Below are 21,966 nucleotides of genomic sequence, written 5' to 3' on the forward strand. Positions count from 1 at the left end.
TGTGTTTGCTCCACCTCTGCACAGAGTCAAAGATTTGCGCCTGAAGCCTTCTATAAGAACAGGCCTGCCAGCAAGTTGTTCAGTCCCATTATAGTTGTTGCTGCACTGTGTTCTGTGACGTCTCGTTAAGTAGTTGCTTAATGTCCACATCCAAACAGGTGCACAAAGGTCCTTATTAGAGCCTGAGTTCCGGACATGGGTAGGTCTAAGATCTTTGAGGCAAAGCTGCTGGCAGAATTCCTCTGCAAGGCTGATGGTTTCTTCTCTTTGTAGAACTGAGAAGTCTTTTAACACAGCGCTAGCCTGGAGGCCAGGTGGCCCTAGGGCAAGCAAGATACTTCAGTTTATGATGCAGCGTGTACTCAGAAACAGTTTTCACGATCTGTCATATATACATAGAGCTTTCACACAGGTCAAAGCAATGAAGACGCGTGCAGCCGCTTCCTGACTGACCAATCTGAGCTTGCTATACAACGTTCAGACACCCGGGGTTTAGAGACCCACAGCAGCGAGAGTCCGTATCAACAATAAAGGCAGCAGACATGAAATCAAAAGCAAGCACCATCCAAATCAAACACAAATGTCTTTCTTCACCTGTAGCTGAAACCTGGAGAGAGGTGGCATCCACAACAACAGAGAAAAGTGCGAGCCTCCGATGGTCCGGGTACCCCCTCTACTTCTTTTCTCCTTCTTCCCTGATCATGACCAGGGTCAAGACTTGGAAAAGTTAAACTGAGTGAAACAAACAGGCCTTTAGAAGACAGGCCCCAAAGAGGGACAATCCTAATTTCCTAGTGACGAGAATATTCGAGGAGGATCCCTCTTTGATAGTGCTAACTGACCTGACAGCATCTAGAGACACCTGAGAGACGGGTCTCTGACTTTCCAGTATGGGATCATCTTGTGGTATGGGAAGATCCATCTTAATCATGGGTAGGCATCGGATAGAGTTGAGCACAACAACATCCATTTAGTCTTCCTTCTCTTCTTTCTGGTGCTGATGCAATGAGACCAGCTGCATCCAGCATCAGCAGTCTTGACTTCCCTGCTACCACGGACTGTACCTTGAAATATGAGTTGAGATAAACCCTTCCTTCCTTCAGCTGCCTCCAGCAGCGTATCTCATCACATGATCAGAGAAACAGGACTGGGACAGTCTACTTCCACTCAGGAAAGTGATCGTGCAGGGTACAACAGATTCCCGTTGCCGGGGTGTTCTGGGAACGAGTCAGCCCTTGCTAAGGCTGTATGTCCTCAGAGCTACACCTGTGGCTGTGTAATTAGCTGTGCAGCTAAGCATCTGCCATAAAACCACAGCTCCAATCAATACGCGAGCTGGTAACGAGCCCAATTAAAACAATAAGGCCACAAGCCAAAGAAGCTGCAAGTATGTATGTACTCTGAAGAGTAAAGCTGAGGAGGACAGCTGCTAAGATACAGCTTTTCTTTACCCTCTCTTCCTCGTTTGGCTCGGGCCTTTCCTCTTGTTCATGTTAATTCTCTTCCATATTTAGTGAACTGCGATTTTCCTGGAGTCCTCCTAGAGGATCAGTATTAAATCCCGGCGCTTCCAATCATACCAGGCAGGTGGGCAAGATAACAGCCCTCTAAAATGGACAATCAACTCCAGTCCCACTGGAAGGGGGCTGACTCCACTGTGCAGTCCGCTCCAGCAGCGCAATAAAAAGATCATGACCACAGCCTCTAGATTTGGTCAGCAGCAACTTGTGAGTCCAATCACATGTATAAACCCTGCCAGGGTGTTAGGCACAGCAAGGAAACAGGATATACAAGGTAAATAAAACACAGCATGGTGGCCAATAAAGCCCTGCAGTTACAAATTTGGAGTCATCAGCAGAAAGAAGAAAAGAGGATTTACTTATTTTTACTTTATGTATTTTTTTTTTTGCCTGCATGTTTGTATGTTTGCCACATGTGTGTAGTGTCCAGGAAGGCCAGAAGCGGGCATCAGATCTGGAGCTGGAGTTACAAGATGGTTGTGAACTGTGGTGTGGGGGCTGAGAACCTATCCCAAATCCCCTACCACGGCAGCCAGTGCTTGCGACAGCTGAGCCATGTCTCCAGCCCCTTTATTAAATGGTTTATAATGGTCAATTTTTACACCCAAATTTAAACAGGTGCACAAGGACAGGAAGCTAGGAAAGGGACAAAATATGGCTAATACTTGCCCTTAGCTAATAAATTATAATTTTGTTTGCTTTTACCTCTTAATTTTTCCACACATTAAAAGTTTGGTAAAAGTCACAATTTTCTGTTAGTGAATTTACTCTTAACAGAGTGTTCTGGTCGAGAACACAGGGTCCTTGAGGAAGGTATCACAACCCATGGTAATCTCCAGTAACTCATGACTGTTCAGGACACTGTGAACACAGTTTTTCACTGATCTACAGAAATCAGAAAAAAAAATTAAATTAAAAAAATTAATTACCACACAAAATATTAGATTCCCTGGTAGGATTTTCAAACAAAACTTGTTCTCATCTATTCTCCTCCTCTTCTTTCTCCCTCCTGCCCCTCCCTGCCTCCTACTCTTCCACCCCCAGTACCACCTTCCTGACAAGACTGATTTCTAAGCAAAGGAAAACTTCGTGGAGATCAGGGACACAGGACATAATTCCATCCCTTTTCTCAGAAGGTGCGAGGACTCGGTGACCCAACTCTAAACCTTAGACAACAAAGGGCTGTCTTAACTTCAGTGGATTCACCTTGAAAAGATGTGTTTGTTTTGTTAGTATGTCAAAGTAGCTTAGTCCCAATGTCGGGGATACAGCGCTGACTCTGTGCACAGGAAGGAAGCACCATGGCCCCTAGATCTGCAGCTGTGCTTGCAAGACAGTGGTTGGTGGGGGCACGGTTTTAGCATCGCCTCCTTCGCAGCTCACATCGTTCGATTCATTCCCTCATTTTCCACCCTGAATTCCCACTCTAGGAGAAGCCATACTGAGGGCTGACATTTTCCTCACTGTTGAAGACTGCAGAGGTAACATGCGCCAGAGACGAGAGTCCTCTAGTCAGGTTCCAGGCCTGACTCTTACATCCTTCACTTCTACACAGCTGCACTGTGCTCCGAATATGACTTCCATACTCGGATGATAGCCTATAGCTTGCTTTTATGCACATGATTTTGGTGTAGTGGGGGTGGGGTGGGGTGAAGCCTCCAAATAATGTTAATATTTCTAAATATCCATACAGAGCCTGTAGGACGGACGGCTCAACAGGTAAAGCTACTCGCTGAGTTTGATCCCCAGGACCCGCAAGGTGGAATGAGAAAACTGACTCCCATGAATTATCCTGTGACTTCCACATACACACGTATGTACATCCTCACATACTAAAGGAAGAAATAAAAGTAATCTTAAAAACCCAGGGAAACATCTTTCCATGGCGACAGTTCAATAACCATAGATTCATTGGTATATTTAATTGGAATTAAGTTCAACAGTTATTTATGACTTAATTCCAGTAAAGTGGGCCACACTTAGCTGTGGTCCGTACTCGGGGGAGCAGAGCAAAACTGCCGAAAGAAATGTTTCCCTGACTGAGACTGTGAGTGCTCCACTTCTAATTAGCTAGCTCAGAATTTTCCATTTCTACTGACCGTTTGCTCGTGTTATGGGTCACAGAGCCGAAAAGAGCATTCTAGCTATGCACGGTGGTGGCCCTGCACTTCCTGGGTCAGGCTTGGCCCCTCCTTACAACAGGAAATGTCTGCATGCGCTCCATCTGAAGCTCTCCCTGCTCTCCACAGCTGTGTCCACTGGCAGAGGAGAGTGACGGAAGCAAGGGACTCAATCACTGTAGAAGCCAGGCCTTCTGAAACAGGCGTGCATCACACGGGGAAAAGTCCATGTTCCAAGGAGACATACTGGTTAGCACCTCTAGGCTTTGCAATACATCTCATATATCCCAGCCTGACGAAATCACTAGGGTTTCAGGGCACCCGTCTTCAAGAACCTCTGTGCTAGGTTACACTCCAGTTTTCCTCCTCTTTCACCACGGCCTGTGATTACATGGAGTGGGAGCCGGTGAGTGATGTCAGTTAAGTGCGGGATTTAGCTTTGGTTCACTTGGCCATACCTTTCCTTTGTAATTGCGTTGGACACTTCTGCAATCATTCACTGGATGGCCACAGTAGATCAGCAGTATGTGTGGGAAAGTGTTGCACCCACTTTGTAGAGGAGGAGGGGAAAGACAAGAGTGGGGCTACCACAGGGGAAGAAATTCAGTAAATACACATGCAGACACCTTCCTATGACTACACTGGCTAAAACAGGCATCTTTCAGCGTGTGGGGGAGGGGCTGGCTCCAGATCCCCTAAGTACCCAAGTCCTGAACTACCTAAATCCCCCCCCCCGCCATAATGGCACATTGCTTGCATAGAGCCTATGCACACTCCCATATGCTTTGAATTATTTTTAAATAGTTTAATAATAGCAAATAAAGCATATATGCATGCAAACCATTGTGAAACTACCTCTTGCCTTGGGAATAATGGCACAGATTATTTATACATGTGTAACAATTTGGAGGAGGAATGTCTTTGTGGTTGTTTGAATCCATGACTACAGAACCCATGGCTAGGGAAGGAGCCAGCTGTACCTCTAGGATCAATATTTATTAAATGTCTTCTAAGTGTCGGTACCTAGCTTGAGGCTGAGAATATGAGAAACTGGGGAAGTAACTAAATGATTGGGGGTGGGGTAATTTGTTAGGTCATGCTTCTGGGAAGCCTGTGTGGGACCACTGTGGGACCACAGCAAGGCCATGGGAGGGCTTCCAGCTTTAGACCTGGGACTCACCTGTCTCAACTGATAACAAGGTGACCTTGGGAGACATTTTACCTTTCTGAGCTCCAGCTTCTTCAAGTTAAACCAAAATAATAAATTAAGATACTGGCTATTAAGGTTTGGTACTAACTAATGCTCCCCCCCATTCGGAAAGGGATTAGGAAAGGAAGAGGGGAAGCCAGTCAGATCCATCGCTTGGGTCTATGTAAGCTGCAACTGGAATTTCTAAATCACAGAAATCACTTCTCCCTATCGGGAATGTCCAGGGTCGGGTGAATTTGTGAGCTGGTGAGGACCCAGCTTCTGACCATGTCTTCCCATGTAGAAGAGACAATAAAGCATGCGTTTCTATGAACTAGTCACCCCCAGCACCCTTTTCTATCCCACCCACCAGGGGGGCTCAGATTTCAACAGTGCAACACTGGCAACCTTGATGAGGCCAATGTAATGAACTATGATGTATTGGACCCCAAAGAAAACGCTTTCAAAACTCAGTACTTCAGACATCTGGGCACTCTCCGACATTGATACATCTCAAACTCAGAAAGGGGTGCCAGAAGGAGACCTGACCAAGTAACTCATCAGAACAGAACTACAGATAGGAAAAAAAAAAAAAGCACAATTTCAAGAGTGACCAGACCAAAAATAGTCACCTCAGGATGGCAGGCAATCTGTCACCGGCGAAAAGACTAATTCCGTCCCATTTGAGAAAATGCTCGCTCTATTGACCACCAGAAAAATCCAGGGGTTGCCTGTGCCAGAGACAGTTCCAGTGACCAGCTGGGAGGAAAGAGCCATCATTACTTCTCACAAAACCCTGGGTGTTGCCCTGTTGCCAGAGAAGAGCTCAGTACTGGCAGCCTCTCTGATGTGCGGGCTGCAGGTGGCTCCATGAAACCTCTGCACTAAAATTGCAGCACCAGGCTATCCAGAAGGCAGAAGCCCATCCCGCACTAAGTGCCGGCTGTGCACTGGATGGACCCAGAAAAAGAAATTCAACCATGACTGTCAGAAGCGGCACGGTTGCAGCGGCAAATCTCTTCGCTCTGTATTTCGGAATCTTCTAATGGGCTTTAAGCCATGCCCCCACTTACTGCAGTTGTCACAAGCTTCAGACAGGGGCACAGAGTCAGATTTTATGGTAATGTTTAGCAAAAAGTGAACGGAAAACCAGGCAATCGCAGAACCACCAGGGTTTTAGTTTTAGACTCAGACCCGAGATGGGAAGGTCAAGGAGAGAGAAGTCTGAAGGAGCACAGCTTCTCTGTGCAGGAGTCCGACTTTCCCATCTACAACGTGGTTCGGCGAAGGAACGGAGAGAGTTAGGAGAGCTTGCCCAAATGTCAGCACAAAAACAGGAGGAGCAAGGTCCTGAGAACAAAGTATGTATTAAAGAAAGAAAAGAAAAACACTTTGTGGGAGCCGGAGAGATGGCTCAGCAGAAGGGCATTTGCAGCCTCATAGAAGACGTAGGCTTATTTCCCAGCACCCATGTTATACCTCACAGCCAGCCCTAACTCCAGCTCCAGGAAATCGAACACCCTCTTCTGGACTCCAAAGCAACCATTCATGCATGCAAAATACTCATACCCTAAAAATAAAAACAAATGAAATCTTTTTTTTTAAAAAATGTCAAAAATTCCTAGAACATACTTCTCTTGAACAGTAGGAAATCCTTTTTTCCCTTGTACCACCTGGAGGAAGATTACTTTGTAACTAATGAATTTGTAATGTTGATAATGTTTCAATCAGTGAGAAGCCTTCTTGCTTTGATTTCGTATTTAATCTCCTGAATTATGACAGCAAACCCAAAGACAGGGGCAGCCCCCCCCCCCAGCTGTTTAACTCGGGGCTTACTTCCTCTACTCTCTTTAGTGTCGAGAGTGCCAGAGATGACAGTAATGGCATTATCTGATTTGATTTGAGTGGCAATCTTTTCAATTTAATAACTCTGGTGTCAGCTTCTCTTGTCGTGTTGCCAGGCCTAATTCCTACTTCTTCTGTGATTAATACTCTAATGAAGACAGTCTCTGATGTTAGTGCTAGCGCACACTCCTGAGACTCTGCTCTTCTCGGCTGGAACTGGAACCTCAGTAGTGAAGACCATGATAGCCACCCCCACCTAGTACACCTGCACATCATCAATCATGAGACTGAAACCCACTGGTTAGTTCTTTAGCACTGTGTAGCACATTTAGCAATTTAGTTCCAATTTCTTTTTTCTCTGTCTCTCTCTCTGTCTCTGTCTCTCTCTCTCTCTCTGATCCCCAGCTATTCCAGATGAGGTAAATGTCTGATTTCTAGTTCAGATGTCTAGAACAAAAGCAGTTTGTACAAGATCAGTTATTCTGTGTCCATCTCAGAACTGACTGGGAGCTCACTTGTTTCCTCGTCAGCTGATGCATGAAATATTTATTGGCTTTGTGGATGCTGAGCAAAGCCTGGCTAATGAGAGTTAAGACTGCCCTGCCTGTTAAAGTGTTTTCAGTGACTTACATATTTTTAAACCACATATAAAGTAGCAGAAGTGCCTATTCATTGCAAAGATTGAAATCAAACAGTAGAGAAGAAGAGCCCAAAGAACCAGAACATGCTCTACAGTTGAAGCAGACACTGGATAAAAGTGCATGAGCCCTAATCCAAAAACGTAACAAAAAGGTACAGGCAGTTCTCTGTGATAAGAACTGAAGAACAAAGGATTCATGAATGAATCCCACATCTCTGGCTACTGCCAGCCTCGGTTTTTCTTCCATCTACCCCATGACTGTGGGGTCCCACTCAACCTCGCCGTGGCTCTAACAGCACCACTTAGCCCCTCTCCTGTGCTCCAGGTGTGACAAGGAGCTGGGTGTCTCTCCTAGTCCTGTGCAAGGTCACAGGGGTTATTATTTTTTACAGTGTGGTTGTGGTAGTTTGAATATAATTGGTTTCCATAAGCTCACAGGGAGTGGCACTAATAGGAGGTGTGGCTTTGCTGGAGTAGATATGGCCTTGTTGGAGGAATTGTGTCACTGTGGAAGGGGCTTGAGGTCTCACATATGCTCGAGTCATGCCTAGTATCTCAGTTCATTTCGTGTTGCCCTGCAGATCAAGATGTAGGACTCTCAGCTCCAGCACCTTGTCTGCCTGCACACTGCCATGCCCCACCGTGATGATAATGGACTCAATCTCTGAAACTGTAAGCTGTCCCATTATATGGTTTCCTTTATAAGAGTTGCCGTGGTCATGGTGTCTCTTCACAGCAATCGAAACCCCAAGACAGTGGTCAAAGATGGGTAGCTTGTATGTATCAGCTCTCACTCCTGAGATCAAACACAGGCCATAAGCAGCTTGAGGAGAGGGGAAGCCCACTGGTATTTTCACAGGCTTTCGTCCAATGGTGGGAATTGTGTAGGATCACACAAGTAGCAGCCATAAGGATACAGGAAGGAGCCAGGGCAAGATGCAGCTCTAAGAACTCTCCCCAGTTTCTTCCCAACTTGGCCTCACACCTTCCCACTTCCCAGTAATGGCATCATTTTACCAATCTATTGAATGATAAATCTATTGGCTAGGTCTATTGACTTGGAATGCAATCACCTCTCCAAAGCCAATCAGCTCAAAGCCGAAGCCCCAGCCCGTGTGGCTCTGAAGGAACATTATATGATCACACCCTACCAGACTTCTCCATCAGTCTGCTCCCAGGTCACCGTGGTTTCCTTACTGGCCTTCCTCCCTGAGTCCTTGCCTCCCGTCATTCCAGAGGACACACTTGAAGTTCAGCTATCTTGGACGGCGTTCCTAGAATCCAAGTCCAGGTTACTATGGAACCAGTACACAGCCACCTCTAGTCGTGAGCTATCATTAGCCCCATCCGCCATCCTTCTTCAGAAGGGATGAAGACCAGGTCCAGCCTGTTGGCAACCACAGGCTCAATCCTAGCATGTCGTTGGAACTTCTGAGGACTCTGCATAGACCAGAAGCATAGTGCCTCAGGAATGCTAGCTCCCTGGAGACGAGTTAGCCTAGAGACAGCAAGAACTGACCTTGCTGGAGCTCTGGATCCAGCTGGCCTGCAGCCTGTCTACCCTTAGTCTTCCATGACATGAGCCAATAGTCTTTTTTCAGGACACTGTCACTAAGACAAAAAGGTAACCCACTTACTGGGAGAAGATCTTCACCAACCCCGCAACTGAGAAAGGTCTGATCTCCAAAATATATAAAGAACTCAAGAAACTAGACCGTAAAAATCTAATCAACCCAATTATAAAATGGGGCACTGAGCTGAACAGAGAATTCTCAACAGAAGAAGTTCAAATGGCCAAAAGACACTTAAGGTCATGCTCAACTTCCTTAGTGATCAGGGAAATGCAAATCAAGACAACTTTAAGATACCATCTTACACCTGTCAGAATGGCTAAAATAAAAAACACCAATGATAGCCTTTGCTGGAGAGGTTGTGAAGAAAGGGGTACACTCACCCATTGCTGGTGGGAATGCAAACTTGTGCAACCACTCTGGAAAGCAGTGTGGCGGTTTCTCAGGAAATTCACTCTCCAACTTTGAATTCGGTTTCTGTCCCTTGTGGCTGAAACATGGCGGTTGATACAGGATGTGCATTTTTTTCTGATACACCAATCCGACTACAGAAACATTTTAAAGAATTTTGTCCTGCTCCAGATGCTAGCAGGCTTTTGTACAAAATCCAAAGTTAGCATTTCTTTCCTTCTAAATCCCCTTTCTTTCAATTTAACCTTCAGACAAAGCAGTTGCTCCCTGGCTTGACCTTCAGGTCATGCCTTGGCATGTTTCTCCAAAGTTCTTTCCTGGGTCTCTCTTCCTAAGTAAAGGCCCCTTTGCAGCACCCAGTGCAGCTCTCAAAACACACCTCAGACCTTCACTCTGGTTCCTGTCAGCACGCGTTCATTTGCTGCATTCTTTTCTGTGCATCCGATGATGGATTAATACAAGTGCCGCTTCCTCCAGCAAACGGGAGGTTCTTAGGAAAAGGACCATGTGCTGTGTAATCAGTATTCCTAAACCCTTTTATTTTTAATAACTGGGAAGATTCTGTTCCAGTTTTAATATTACCAGAAGCTTCAGAAACAAGTACTCTCTGATTAAAATCCACTCTAATATTTAGTATAATATTAAATTTGTTTGTAAGCTGGAAGAACTTTGGATCGTGGTCCCTCAGCTCAGTGGTTCTCCAATGTGAGAGAGTATCAAAATCACCCAGAATGCTTGGGAAAATGCAGATGTCGAGGCAATACCCACAGTGTTAAGTGTTTCAGCAGATCAGGAGTCGGGCTAGGGAATGAACTTCCAGCACATTCCAAACAGATTCCGGTGTGCACACTGTCACTATAGCTCTCTTTTCTCCTCTCTGCATTAAGTGTCTTCTTAAAATATTTAAAGTCAAGATACAGAACATCACAGAGCTCTCCTCAGTTCTGACTATGGGAAGCTGTGACAGAATTCTCGAGTCACACCGAAGAAGCTGTCACGCCAGTTCCACTCCGTTATTGGGTGTCCTTGACCAGGCTGGGGCGGAGGGGGAGTTCAGAGGTAGAACACTTGCCTAATATATGTTAGACACTGGCTTTGACCCCAAGCTCCAGCACCAAGAAAGAAAGACAAGGTTTTGAAACACTTTGTGTTTCTTCATGTGAAGCATGAAGCAGCAACAGCAGGACCGAAGTCATTGTGAGGGCTTCTCACAATGCAACAGGTGGTAAGAGCCCTGTCAGTTCCCCCAGGACTGCTGGCATCAATACAGCCAACAATGCTGTTGGCAACGGGGAATCCATGCCAGAGGGAGCACTCATTCTCATGTCTTCTGATTGCCAGTCCAGAGTTCCTGTAGCTCAGCTCCGGCACCTCTTGTGTGTTCCCGCCTTCGGTTACCGTGAGACTCTACGTCTGCTTCCATGTTCTTCTGTGTTCTGTTGCAGCCAACTTCTGAGGAGCAAGAATGCCTTTTCTTGTTTCTGAGAACCTGTTTTCCCCTCTGCTTTCTGAATTCAACGTTCAGCGAGCTTGTGCATTAAAAGAAACTAAGTACTGGGCCAAAAGTCGTCCCAGTCTGTCTCCCCCTAGGAGTTCTTAAAGTTTTCCTATAAAATAGATTGAAGCTTCCTGTAGGGCAGTGTGTATTTGTGGCATTTTATGATCTGGAGGGCTAGAGAAGAAGTAGAAAGAAACATAAGAGGGTGAAAGAGGAGAAAGAAAGGGACGGGAAAGGGGGAGGGGAAGAGGAGGGGGAACAGGAGGAGAGATTCCCTAGTCTCTCTCTCTCTCTCCATGTACCCCATCAAACCACAGGCCTGACCCCTTGATGTTGGCCACAGAAATGCTGAGAAGGTGTCAACTATGTGTCCAAACTGTTGACAAGGAGCTGGGCGGGGAAGCAGAATGCTAAGAGGCAGAGCCAAGAGTCAGACAATTAACATTTTTCCCATGCCTCACTATAATTAGCTGGATCAAAGGGGACCTGGGTTTACAGATTTCATCAAGTCAATGACTCTCAGAACAGACAGCAAACTGCCCAGTGGGCCTGGAGGACACCTAAGAGTTCTCAGGCAGAACTGGTTTCTAGTAGGATACTCTTTCGGGAATCTATTCTAGACTGTTCCTAGACTGCTCTGAAGTGCTAAGTGTGAAACCACTCTTACTTTCTGAGTTGGATCTATTTACCATGCTTCCTGTGCAATCGGGCACACCGGTCCCAGATGTTTCCACACGGCCTTATGAGGTGGGCACTGAGGCTCCAGGTTAAGTAACTGTCACTGCTCTGTCGGGAGCATCCCATTGGCCTATAGGAGAAATCAAAGATTTCTGCGCTATTGATAGCCTCAGGGCAAGCCTTTCTAGTTAGCTGCTGCATATGGTGTGATTCACACAGCCCATCTGGATAGAGAAACACTTCTCCCCCATTCATAAGACTGTGAGCCCTGACTGGAGGTGTGGGGGAATGGTAACCTCTCATGTAGTATAGATGGTATAGACAGAAGATTGGCAGCTGACAGCAGGGAGTAAAAGGGGCGAGAGGGTGAATGGGGGCACTCTTGCACCCCATATTGTAGAAAGGAATCAGCACATGTATGTTATTAACAGATTGGTGTGTATGCACTGTTCACGGCTTGCTTATGCTGAGAAAACTCGACTCCAGATGGCCCTGGAGGTTGCTCTCAGCAGACAGTAAACAGACAGTATTTAAAGAAGTTCCTGAGCTTAAATGTACAGAGACTGAGACAGCAGTGAAAGAGATAAGAACAAAAGAGGCTCAGACAACAAAAGACTCAGAAGTGTGGCTGAGCACCTGACAAGAGGGTGAGACTGAGCTCTGGAATGATCCGTCTCTCACTCTCTCCCTCACCCTCTCCAAACATGCAGGCTGTAGAACAAAGCAAGGGCTCTCCCCCTCCCCCCACCATCTCTCTATCTCTGTCATTGTGTAAAATTACTGGGTTCTCAGATCACTAAATAAAGTATAACTTAAAAATTCAATTCCTAAGGGCTGCAAAGTTAGCTCTATGCTCTTGCAGAGGACCTGGGTTCAGTTCCCAACATCCAAATGGTGCTTCACAGCTGTCTGTAACTCCAGTTTCGGGGGTTCTGGTGCCCTCTTCTGGCTCCATGGGTACTGCATGCACATGGTGCATACATATATACGTGTGTGTGTGTGTGTGTGTGTGTGTGTGTGTGTGTGTGTGTACATACAGACAAATAAATCTTAAATAAAAGCAAAGGTCCAGTCCTGATGAGCAGCTCTGTGTTCGAGTTACACATCTTTCTCACTAGCTTGTTGCTAGGAGGTAGCAGTGATTGAATTCAGAGTTTTCAAATGTTACTACTAATAAGAATGCCCACAGCTATTCTTAAGGACACAGATGGCCAGAGTAAAGCTGGGAAATGGGATCTCCAACAAGTTCTAAGGGATTCTGATTCCACGATTGTAGACCACTTCCAAAAACTAGGAGGTCATGTGTAGAGCTTCCGGTTTACTCCCAACATAATAAAAAGAGAAATTGCATTTCACCCAGGTTTTAAAGCACCCCTGGCCTCATGGCATTGTCTAGTCCCCCACCCCACCCTGCAGGGACTCAGGTGCATTGTCTGTCACCACAGTCCACACATATGAGTCTTCAGTCTAGAAACCAGTGATTCCCAGCTGTGCTCAACCTAACAGCCAGGATTCTCACTAGTAAAGCACTGAGCACTGGCCGACTCTCACCGCTTGGGCGCATCAATCACTCTTCTGCAGATGCCCCAAACTTTCTGCCTGTCTCAATAATTTAAGAGCCCCAACCTGCCTGTGTCCTCTGCTTAGAACCCTCTTTCATCAGCCATCCTGGCAACTCCCCTGCCTCTTCTTTGTGCTCAGACCGTAGTTCCAGCCACCTACCCTAACTATACTTAAGATTACAATCAACCTGACCACCGTAAACTCCTAATTCACTTTCTCTTCACTTTTGCTTAACAAACCACAGAATTTAGTTACTAGGTTTATTTATTGTTTATCTTCTTCCATAGAGAGCAAGCTCCAGGAGATCAGGGGCTTTGTCTACTATTGGAACAGTGCTTGGTGGTGCTCAATAAATGTATGTTGAATGAAGACATATAACTGAACCAGGAGCAATACCCTAACCTTAACATGTCAAGAACAAGTATCAATGTATCTGGGATTTGCCCACTTCAATTCTGGTTTACATTATTAAAGTGTGGGGAGCAATTAGATAACTGGAGGCCTACAATAAAAGAGCTAATGACCACTGGGTACCTGTCAGTAACCATCAGGTTGATTTCCCACAATGCATATTTTAGATTGTGTGTGTGTGTGTTATGCCTACATATCTGTTTGTGTACCACGTGCATGCCTGGTACCCAGAAAGAATAGAAAAGAGCATCGGATCCCTGAGAATTGCAGTTACAGATGTTTGTAAGCCTCCATGAGAGTGATGGGAACTGAACTCTGGAAGCCAATGCTCCTGCCTGCTGAGCTATCTCTCCAGCCCCACCACCATGCATCTTTTTTAGCAGACTAGTATAAAAAGTATCCTGCAAACATCCTTGAAGAGATTTTGGGTCGGGAGGCTCTGGCATGGCCTGGCATCCAAGCCGCTAAGGAGACCGAAGAAGGAGAGCTGCGTGTTTGAGGCCAGCCTGGGCTAGGGCGAGCTTAAAACCAACCTGGCAACGTTTTGAAACAGGAAGTAACCATGCAGCTCAGCACTAGGACACGCCTGGCTTGTATGAAGTCCCAGATTCATTTCAGGGAGGGAGGGAGGACAGAGAGAAGGACTGGGTGGGGGAAGAAGGCAAAGAAGAAGGGAGGTCCTTCAGGAGGCTTACAACAAGGCATTGACAGACCATAGCAAAATAAGAAAGATGACAAAGAGATACAGTTACAAGTTTGACTTACAGTTCCTTTGGGAAAAGATTAGCATTGGTGAGCACAGCAAAGTTGTGATAAAGATGGGCGTCTAGAATCACAACGCATCACTCTCCCACCAGGGCCACGGACATGTTTCAATTATGTTCACCTAGTCATAGCAGAGAATGTGTTTGAGTGCAGCTTAATCACCATGTTTCAGAGACTTGCCTTTCGGCACCGCAGGTTTTAGTTTTGGATTAATAAAGTCAGGATCTATCCGAGACCTATCATTATCACTACTGGCCTAGTATTTGCAGTTTCAGCCTACGAGATCTTACATCGTCTGTCTTCTTTCATCCCTATTTGCCTTTCACGGCTCACAACTTAGACTAAAGTCAGCATTTCCTAGGGGGAGCAGCTCACGGGAGCTCCTGTAACAATGTTACCATAAGCGGCAAGATTTGAAGAGTTAAGATTTATCTTCTTACCATTCTGGAGCATGAAAGATTAATATGGAGGTGTGGGAAGGGTTGGCTTCTGCTGAGCTGCACTTGGAGGCTTGCAGAGTCTCCTCCCTGTGTGTCCCCACAGACTCTGTAACATTTGGGGTTCTAATCTCTCCCCCTCCCCTGCAGGCATCAGCCATGCTACATTAGAGGCCGCTCTAAAACCTTCAACAGAGTGTAATCACACCTTCCAAGACTTTCTCCAGATAAAGTTACATTCTGCGATCTTGGAGGCTAATTCTGCAACACATGAATGGGGAATACTGCTCATATTGCTAATTTTAGTATTTAGAGCTTACTTGGAGATTACCATAATCCCTTTACATATTTATCTGCTATCATCTATGCAGACAAAACGCCAAGAGAAAAAAATACACAATTTCCTAATGAATGTATGTATGACCTTCCTTGAACAAAGAGAAATGAACGAGCCAATTACAGAAGTGAACTCATTAAATTAATGGCCACTAAAATCTTTACTTGCTGTTATCAGAATAAACTCTTATATTTCCCTCCATGCTCAGCTTTCCCTCATGTGTCTCTTGTTCTTCCTCAGTTTGCCCAGACTTGCCTTTTTCTTCCTTCGCGTTCTTCTATTGCACTGGCACAAATTACAGTAAGAGAGGAAAGGAGGGTTCCATTAACCAATGGAACAGGAAACACGAAGTCAAACAAACGGTTTAAAACCAACCTCCTGATGACATCAGCAGGGAACCATCCCAGGAATCACTGCTATTTCCACATCTGATGGGACAGAACCCTCTATGAATGCAGTTGGGAGGAGAATTATTATGGAATTCAGAGGATGATTGGCGTCAGGCCTCTGCCAAGTCATTCACTGAGCAAGCTTACTATACACAAGGAGTGAGGCCAAATCCTCAAGATTCAGACAGAAAGTATTGAAAGGAGTGAGGAGCGGCTCACATGTAGTTGATGAAGTTTAGCAGAGAGGAGTAAACTGTCTGCAGAAGCTGAAGAGCTTCCAGGCTGAAGGTGAGTTACTTTATCCTAGGCTACATAATGTCCAACGGTATCAAACGTTGCAAGGCTTTTCCTAAAAGAAGGACCAAACTTCTCAGTAACAGAACCGAGCAAGTGCTCCTGGTGGTTGCGCCTTCTCTTGGGCTCCTTTGTCAAGTTCTTAGCAAAGGTGAGAGCCACAGTGGTGCTCGGGCCACAAACACCATGATTTAAGACAGGAGCCCCAGGATCAGAGAGCAGCAGGAACAGCAGTGAGAAGGGAGGAGAAAACATTTGTCAAAGTGGAATTCCATCTGATTTCACGCGCTGCTGAACAGTGGGAACCCAAATCACCTACCTTGCTACCCAGCCACGCCAGGCTGAGGGAGCCGCAGCGAGCCAACACCTCGCGAGCAGTCATTTATTTCATTTCATTTTATTTTTCGCCTGTCACTCCGAAATTAATAAGGGCCACCACTGTTCACCGTCTTATTCAACAGAACTCCATCATTCTGTCAGGCCCTTAAGCAGTAAGCACTGGGATGAAAGCGGAGGTGGGGTGGGGGAGGGGCGGGCGGCATGGCCCCAAGGAGGCAGAGCCTGGAGAGGGGAGGAAAAGACGTGGAAAAATAATGTGAGATCGTACATATTATCTGAAGGCGAGGCAGCCGTGTAATTATAAAGCTAGCTGTTCTCTCACTTGACAACACAAGAAAAGGAGGTGAGGAGCGCCTTCTAAATGAAACATGACATTCCCTTATTAAAGTCTGATTTAGATTTTAAATGGCTTAATGCTTGGTGCCTCCTTCCCCGCGCTGGGCTCGCCAAGAAGTAGACGTCTAATGGAAACAGAAACTGCGATTTTTTTTTTTTGAACAACGCGTGCACTTTTCAAATAATTCTCTATATAAACATTTTTCATGCTTGGAAGATATTTTTTTTTAATTATCCAGCCAACGGTCGCCTACCTTTTGGTAAATATGAACATATTCTAACACATATGGTATGCTTTGTGTTTAAAAATAACATGGGGCGTAATATGTGCAATGCATCAAGAATTTACTGCCTGGTTTCGCTTCATTTCCTCGCTCGCTGTTGGGGGTAGCCCACGGAAACTGCCTGTCCTTACAAGTAATGCTCAATGGCCCACATTAAATTGCACCATTGCATGCTGGGACCTGCAGACTGCAAACCAAATGGCAGCTGCCATGGGTTTCTTTTCCTCTTAGGAGTCTGGCGAGTTTCGTTCTCCTCTAGTCCCCAGAAAAGCCTCTCCTCTCCAGTGTGAGGGCCACGCTAACATCTACCTCCAAGGCTCCAGACATTTCTCCTCAGTGTGGGAAAGAAATGCTAGGACCTTGGCAGTTCCTCTTGTGAGATGTCATCAGTAAGAGCCACAATAATGACCCTAAGTGTTGAGCATTTTAGACAATAAACATTTAACATATATTATCCCTATATACAATGACAATGTTCTACATACATTATATCTATATACAACAAACAATATTCTACATACATTATCTCATATACAATGAACAATATTCTACATGCATTATCTCTATATACAATGAACAATATTCCATATGCATTATTATCTCTATATACAATGAACAAGATTCTACATACATTATCCCTATATAAAGTGGATAGAAGTAACTTCATCTCATAAACGGTAACGCTGAGCTCTGAGGTGCTGCAGAGTGTACCATAGGCACCCAGCAAGTCAGTAGAGATGGTCAATCTCAATCCAGGTCTCTGAATTCAAGCACAGCCCTTTTCTCCCATCCACGGTCCCTTTTTCTTTTTAGTTGTTTTCCTTCACTTCTTTTTCTCTCGTTAGAAAGAAAAGGAAATACTATTTTTGCCTAAATTTTAGTTCAATTCTGGAGCCAGAATTTTTTAAGACCAAGTTTTCCCTCAATCAGGAACTAACTTTGTGTCTTTCTATGTCTGTTTTATTTTCAGAAAGGTTCTCTCAATGGAGCCCTGCAGGGCTGGCCTCAATCTCATGGATCCTCTTGCCTTAACCTCAAATACTGGATCACCAGCTAGAGGAGACTTTACCTTGCCTTGTGGAATACAAACACACACAGAATTTTCCTTAGAAGCACCCTTGATAACGTCAGCATTAGGCAGTCCCTCCCATCATTCATTCATAGTTTGGGAATTTTCTGGAAGCTGTATTTCTCACCATGACAGTCCAGATCTAATAAAAAAAAAAGCCCTAATAATTAGTGGCTCCCAGGTCTCCCTGAGGCCACCTACTAGCTAGCACCCATGTTTTTCTGATTCTGAAGTGAGGTGGGCAATTAAAAGTTTATTTTTTAATTGGAAGATTTTTTGTAAGTAACTAAGTCCTAAATATTTATTTACGGTTTCAAATTTTCCTAATAACTTACTTCAGCATGCTTAAAGTCCTGCAAGTATGTGTGTGTGTGTGTGTGTGTGTGTGTGTGTGTGTGTGTGTGTTTTGCCTGCATGTATGTCTGTGCATCACACACATGCCTGGTGCCTGTGGACATCAGAAGAGAACATTAGATCCCTTGGAAATGGAGTTATAGACAGTTGTGAGCTGCTATGTGGATGTTGGGAATCAAACCCTAGTCCTTTGGAAGAGCAGCCAGTGCTCTAAACCATGGATCTGTCTCCCCAGACCCATGCTTAAAGTCTCAAGGATGAGCATCTTTACTATGCCTCTATGTCACCCTACTTATACACTTGTATGTGTGTATGCAGCATCTGTGTCTTCTTGACCCAATACCAAGGCATACCTCTCAAGAGTATGTAAAATATAATGTCGTTTCTTGGCTACCAGTTGTAAAATGACTATTTTAATATTTTGCTCTGCACAGTTGTTTTAGAAAATATTCTATCTTTAGATTACTATTCAGTTCTAAGGGGGCCTGGCATGTCTGGAATCTGGCAGAAGACGAGATAAGGGCTGGGATCTCCCTGCCACCTTTGTTCTACAGACTGTTCCCAACTCTTCCTGGGTATGATGCCAGGCAGCATCCAAAGGCCTGGGTGGCAGCTGCCCTGTCCTTTGACTTCTCTAGTACAGGCTGCCAGAAAGACCCGCTGTATCAAGACTTAAAGCCAAGATGACGGGAGCATCTGTAAAGAAACACCCTCAGCATCTGCTGACCTTGTAGCTTGCTCACCCCAGTTCCCACTCCTGGGAATGTCTAAAAAGTGTTTTCCGAATAACAATGGATAACCTTAATTACCCTTTGTTCAAAGGGTTGTTCAAGCTGGGATAGGGCTCAATAGGTACCTACAGTATTTGTCTTGCAAACAAGAGGCTGTGAGTTCTAGCTCCAGAACCTCCTTTTAAAAGCCAGGCGTGCTAGTGCGCGTCTTTAATTCCAGAGCTGGGGAGGTGGAGACACAGAGTCCTGGGGTTTCTAGTCCTGCACACTAGCAGCCCCAGGTCATGAGAGAGACCATCTCTCAAAAAGTAATATAGAGGACTCCTTAGGCATAACACCCAAGGTGGACCACCAGCTCCCATACACACGTGCACACACACCCAAGGTGGACCGCCAGCTCCCATACACACATGCACACACACCCAAGGTAGACTACCAGCTCCCATACACACGTGCACACACACCCAAGGTGGACCGCCAGCTCCCATACACACGTGCACACACAGCCAAGGTGGACCACCAGCTCCCATACACACGTGCACACACACCCAAAGTGGACCGCTAGCTCCCATACACACGTGCACACACACCCAAGGTGGACCGCCAGCTCCCATACACACGTGCACACATACCCAAGGTGGACCGCCAGCTCCCATACACACGTGCACACACACCCAAGGTGGACCGCCAGCTCCCATATGCATGTCCACACACGTAGGCACATAGAACTGTCCAAGAAGAGCACTGTTATTTGCCTCAGCCATGTGTTGTGTTGCTGTGTCGAATCGCCGAGAAGAATGGGTATTTAGCTGATGGTCAATGGCTGACTTCATTGCTATGGACCTGAGATGAAACTGAGATCAACAGTGGAAAGCATGTGAGAGAGAAGGCTGCTGAGCTCACAGTGGGCACCCCTGCCAGAGAGGCAGGAATCAGGACAAGATGCAACCTTCAAAGCCACCTGCAATGATTCCCTCCAATCAGGCCTCCTGAGAGCTCATGCAGTATGAGAACTGGATGAAGTCATTGGTGGAGTTAGTGCCTCCATAATCCAATTGCTTCTCAGTGATTGGATCCATTAACTGGAGACTATGCTTTCAACACATGAACCTTTTAGGGGACCATTCACACATGAGCCATAACTTGTTTCTTATAGCATTCCATGGACCTTTGTGCTAACCACCTGTGTTATCAGTCCTTGTCACTGATGCACCATGTCTGCAATCACTTTTGCCTTGGGCTTTTGTTTTCATTCTTTATCTTCCCATGACCTTCTAAACTGAATTACTTTCTCAGGATAATGTACTGCAAATCTTGAGGGCTAAAATTATACAAAAATAGAATGTTTCTGTGTGTGTGTGTGTGTGTGTGTGTTCTCGTTGAGTGTTTAGTAAAGTTAAGTTATGGGGAAATAAGGAATATAAATGCAGGCTGGAGAGGCTGAAGCAGGGGCAGGAAGCTTATGAGTCTGTGGCCAGCCTAGGATACACAATGAGCTGTAGACCAATCCGACTACACTCTGAGATTCAACAGGCTGTGAGGCAAGAGGAAGAAAAGAAACAGAGTGTAGACAACTTGTCTACAACTAATTACAAAGAATGTTGCAAGTCAGATTTCCAAGCAAAATTGAAAAATGCCTTGAAGGATAACACTTGGACCTTGATGACATTCAGGGGCAGCCACCTCCTTTGCCATTCTAGAGAGAGAGAGAGAGACAGAGAGAGAGAGAGAGAGAGAGAGAGAGAGAGAGAGAGAGAGACAGAGACAGAGAGCTGGAACTCACCTTAGCTCAGACTTTACAGCCAAATATTTGAAATTCAATAATTAACCTTTCTAAGATCTGCACTAACATTTATGGTCTCCATCTCATCAAAAGCTGAGTGAGAGGGTATAAGAGAGTTTGAGACAGGTTTCAGAAAACCCACACCCTGGCCCTGCCTCAGGCAGGGTTAATTTAAACATTCAGATCAATGTAGCAGGGTCTTCCGTTCATATATGAAGAAAATAGATGGTCTTGAAGGCTGTTGAAACTCTATCTAGCTTCTGGTAATCCTTTCTTAGTTCCCTGCTTAGGAATGAGCCAGAAGGGTGGAGAAGCAAAGCCACAAATGGAAAAGCTCTAACTGTCAGGGCTATTTCTGAAAGCACAGAAGGAAGGTCCTAACCATTCCCTGTACCTGAAGCTCAGAAGTCTATTTTCTTGGACCCTGGTTGATCTACACTGCAAAGAGAAGTTACCCTCAAATGCACAGGACACCACGTCCTGAGAAGCAAGCTGTTAGTCTCACTTAGTTACAAAGGAAACTTTGTAGCAATCTCAAGAACACCAGGCTAGGTGCAAAAATAAGATTTAGCAAAGAAACGCCAGCCCCACAGCCTGCCTGTGCCTCTCATCTGCTCATCCTTATTCAGTCAAGGTTAACTGGGTGCCGAGGGATGAAACAGAAAGAAAAGGCACCTGCGACCCTCAAGAGCACTCAAAAAACAGGGGCAGGGAAGGGGCAGTAAATTGCAGAATTAAAATGTAAATGCATTTCTGAGCTTGCACAGGGAGGGAAAGGTGTACTCCCAAAGCTGAAGGAGTCAGGCAGGGACACGTTGATTGATGTAAACTTTTTAACTCAAACCCTCCAGAATCCCGAGGAAAATGACAAAGCGCCCACGATCAGAAACTGCTACTGCCCATGTAATGTCACATAGCAGAAAAAAAGCTCAAAGAACCTGTAAGAGCCCTTGAGCTTTCTAGGCATTTACAGGAATAGATCAAATCGATAAATAGCGACCAGCTCAAACCCACATACTCTTTAGAACCGTCTGCTCCCTCACTGCTCGCCTGGTCCTCTTTGATCCTGATGAGACCCGAATCCCCTCCAAGTGGAGTACCTCTGACAGCTCTGTCCATTTGACCCAGTGAAGAATCTCATTCTGTTTTACACTTAATGCTATTTCTGACAAAATACCGTTCCTATTACTTCCGCTCACATTGCTATGTCAGTGTCGCCTTCAAGAAGCAACGTGTCTGCGAACTTCTGCACCTACTACAAGTTTGCTATTTTTCTACCAAGGATTGAGATTTTTTTTTTCCTTCCAGGAATAAAAAGAAAAAAAAAAAAAAAACCCAAAGCCCAGAGCTATAAATCAGCAGCAGGAAACAAGGTCATGCATTTTACAGCGTATGATCCAAA

The 21,966-nt window shown here is 45.4% G+C and overlaps 1 protein-coding gene across 1 annotated transcript in view; it reads right to left on the reverse strand.

The window, feature by feature from the left end:
- The window catches only part of Lhfpl6 (LHFPL tetraspan subfamily member 6), a 186,530-nt gene that overhangs the window by 101,560 nt on the left and 63,004 nt on the right, over window positions 1-21,966 (reverse strand). The window lies entirely within an intron of this gene.

The sequence above is a fragment of the Microtus oregoni genome, unplaced genomic scaffold (genome assembly GCF_018167655.1).
Source record: "Microtus oregoni isolate MIOR12 unplaced genomic scaffold, Mior012 000010F_ref0000083, whole genome shotgun sequence".
NCBI lineage: Eukaryota > Metazoa > Chordata > Mammalia > Rodentia > Cricetidae > Microtus > Microtus oregoni.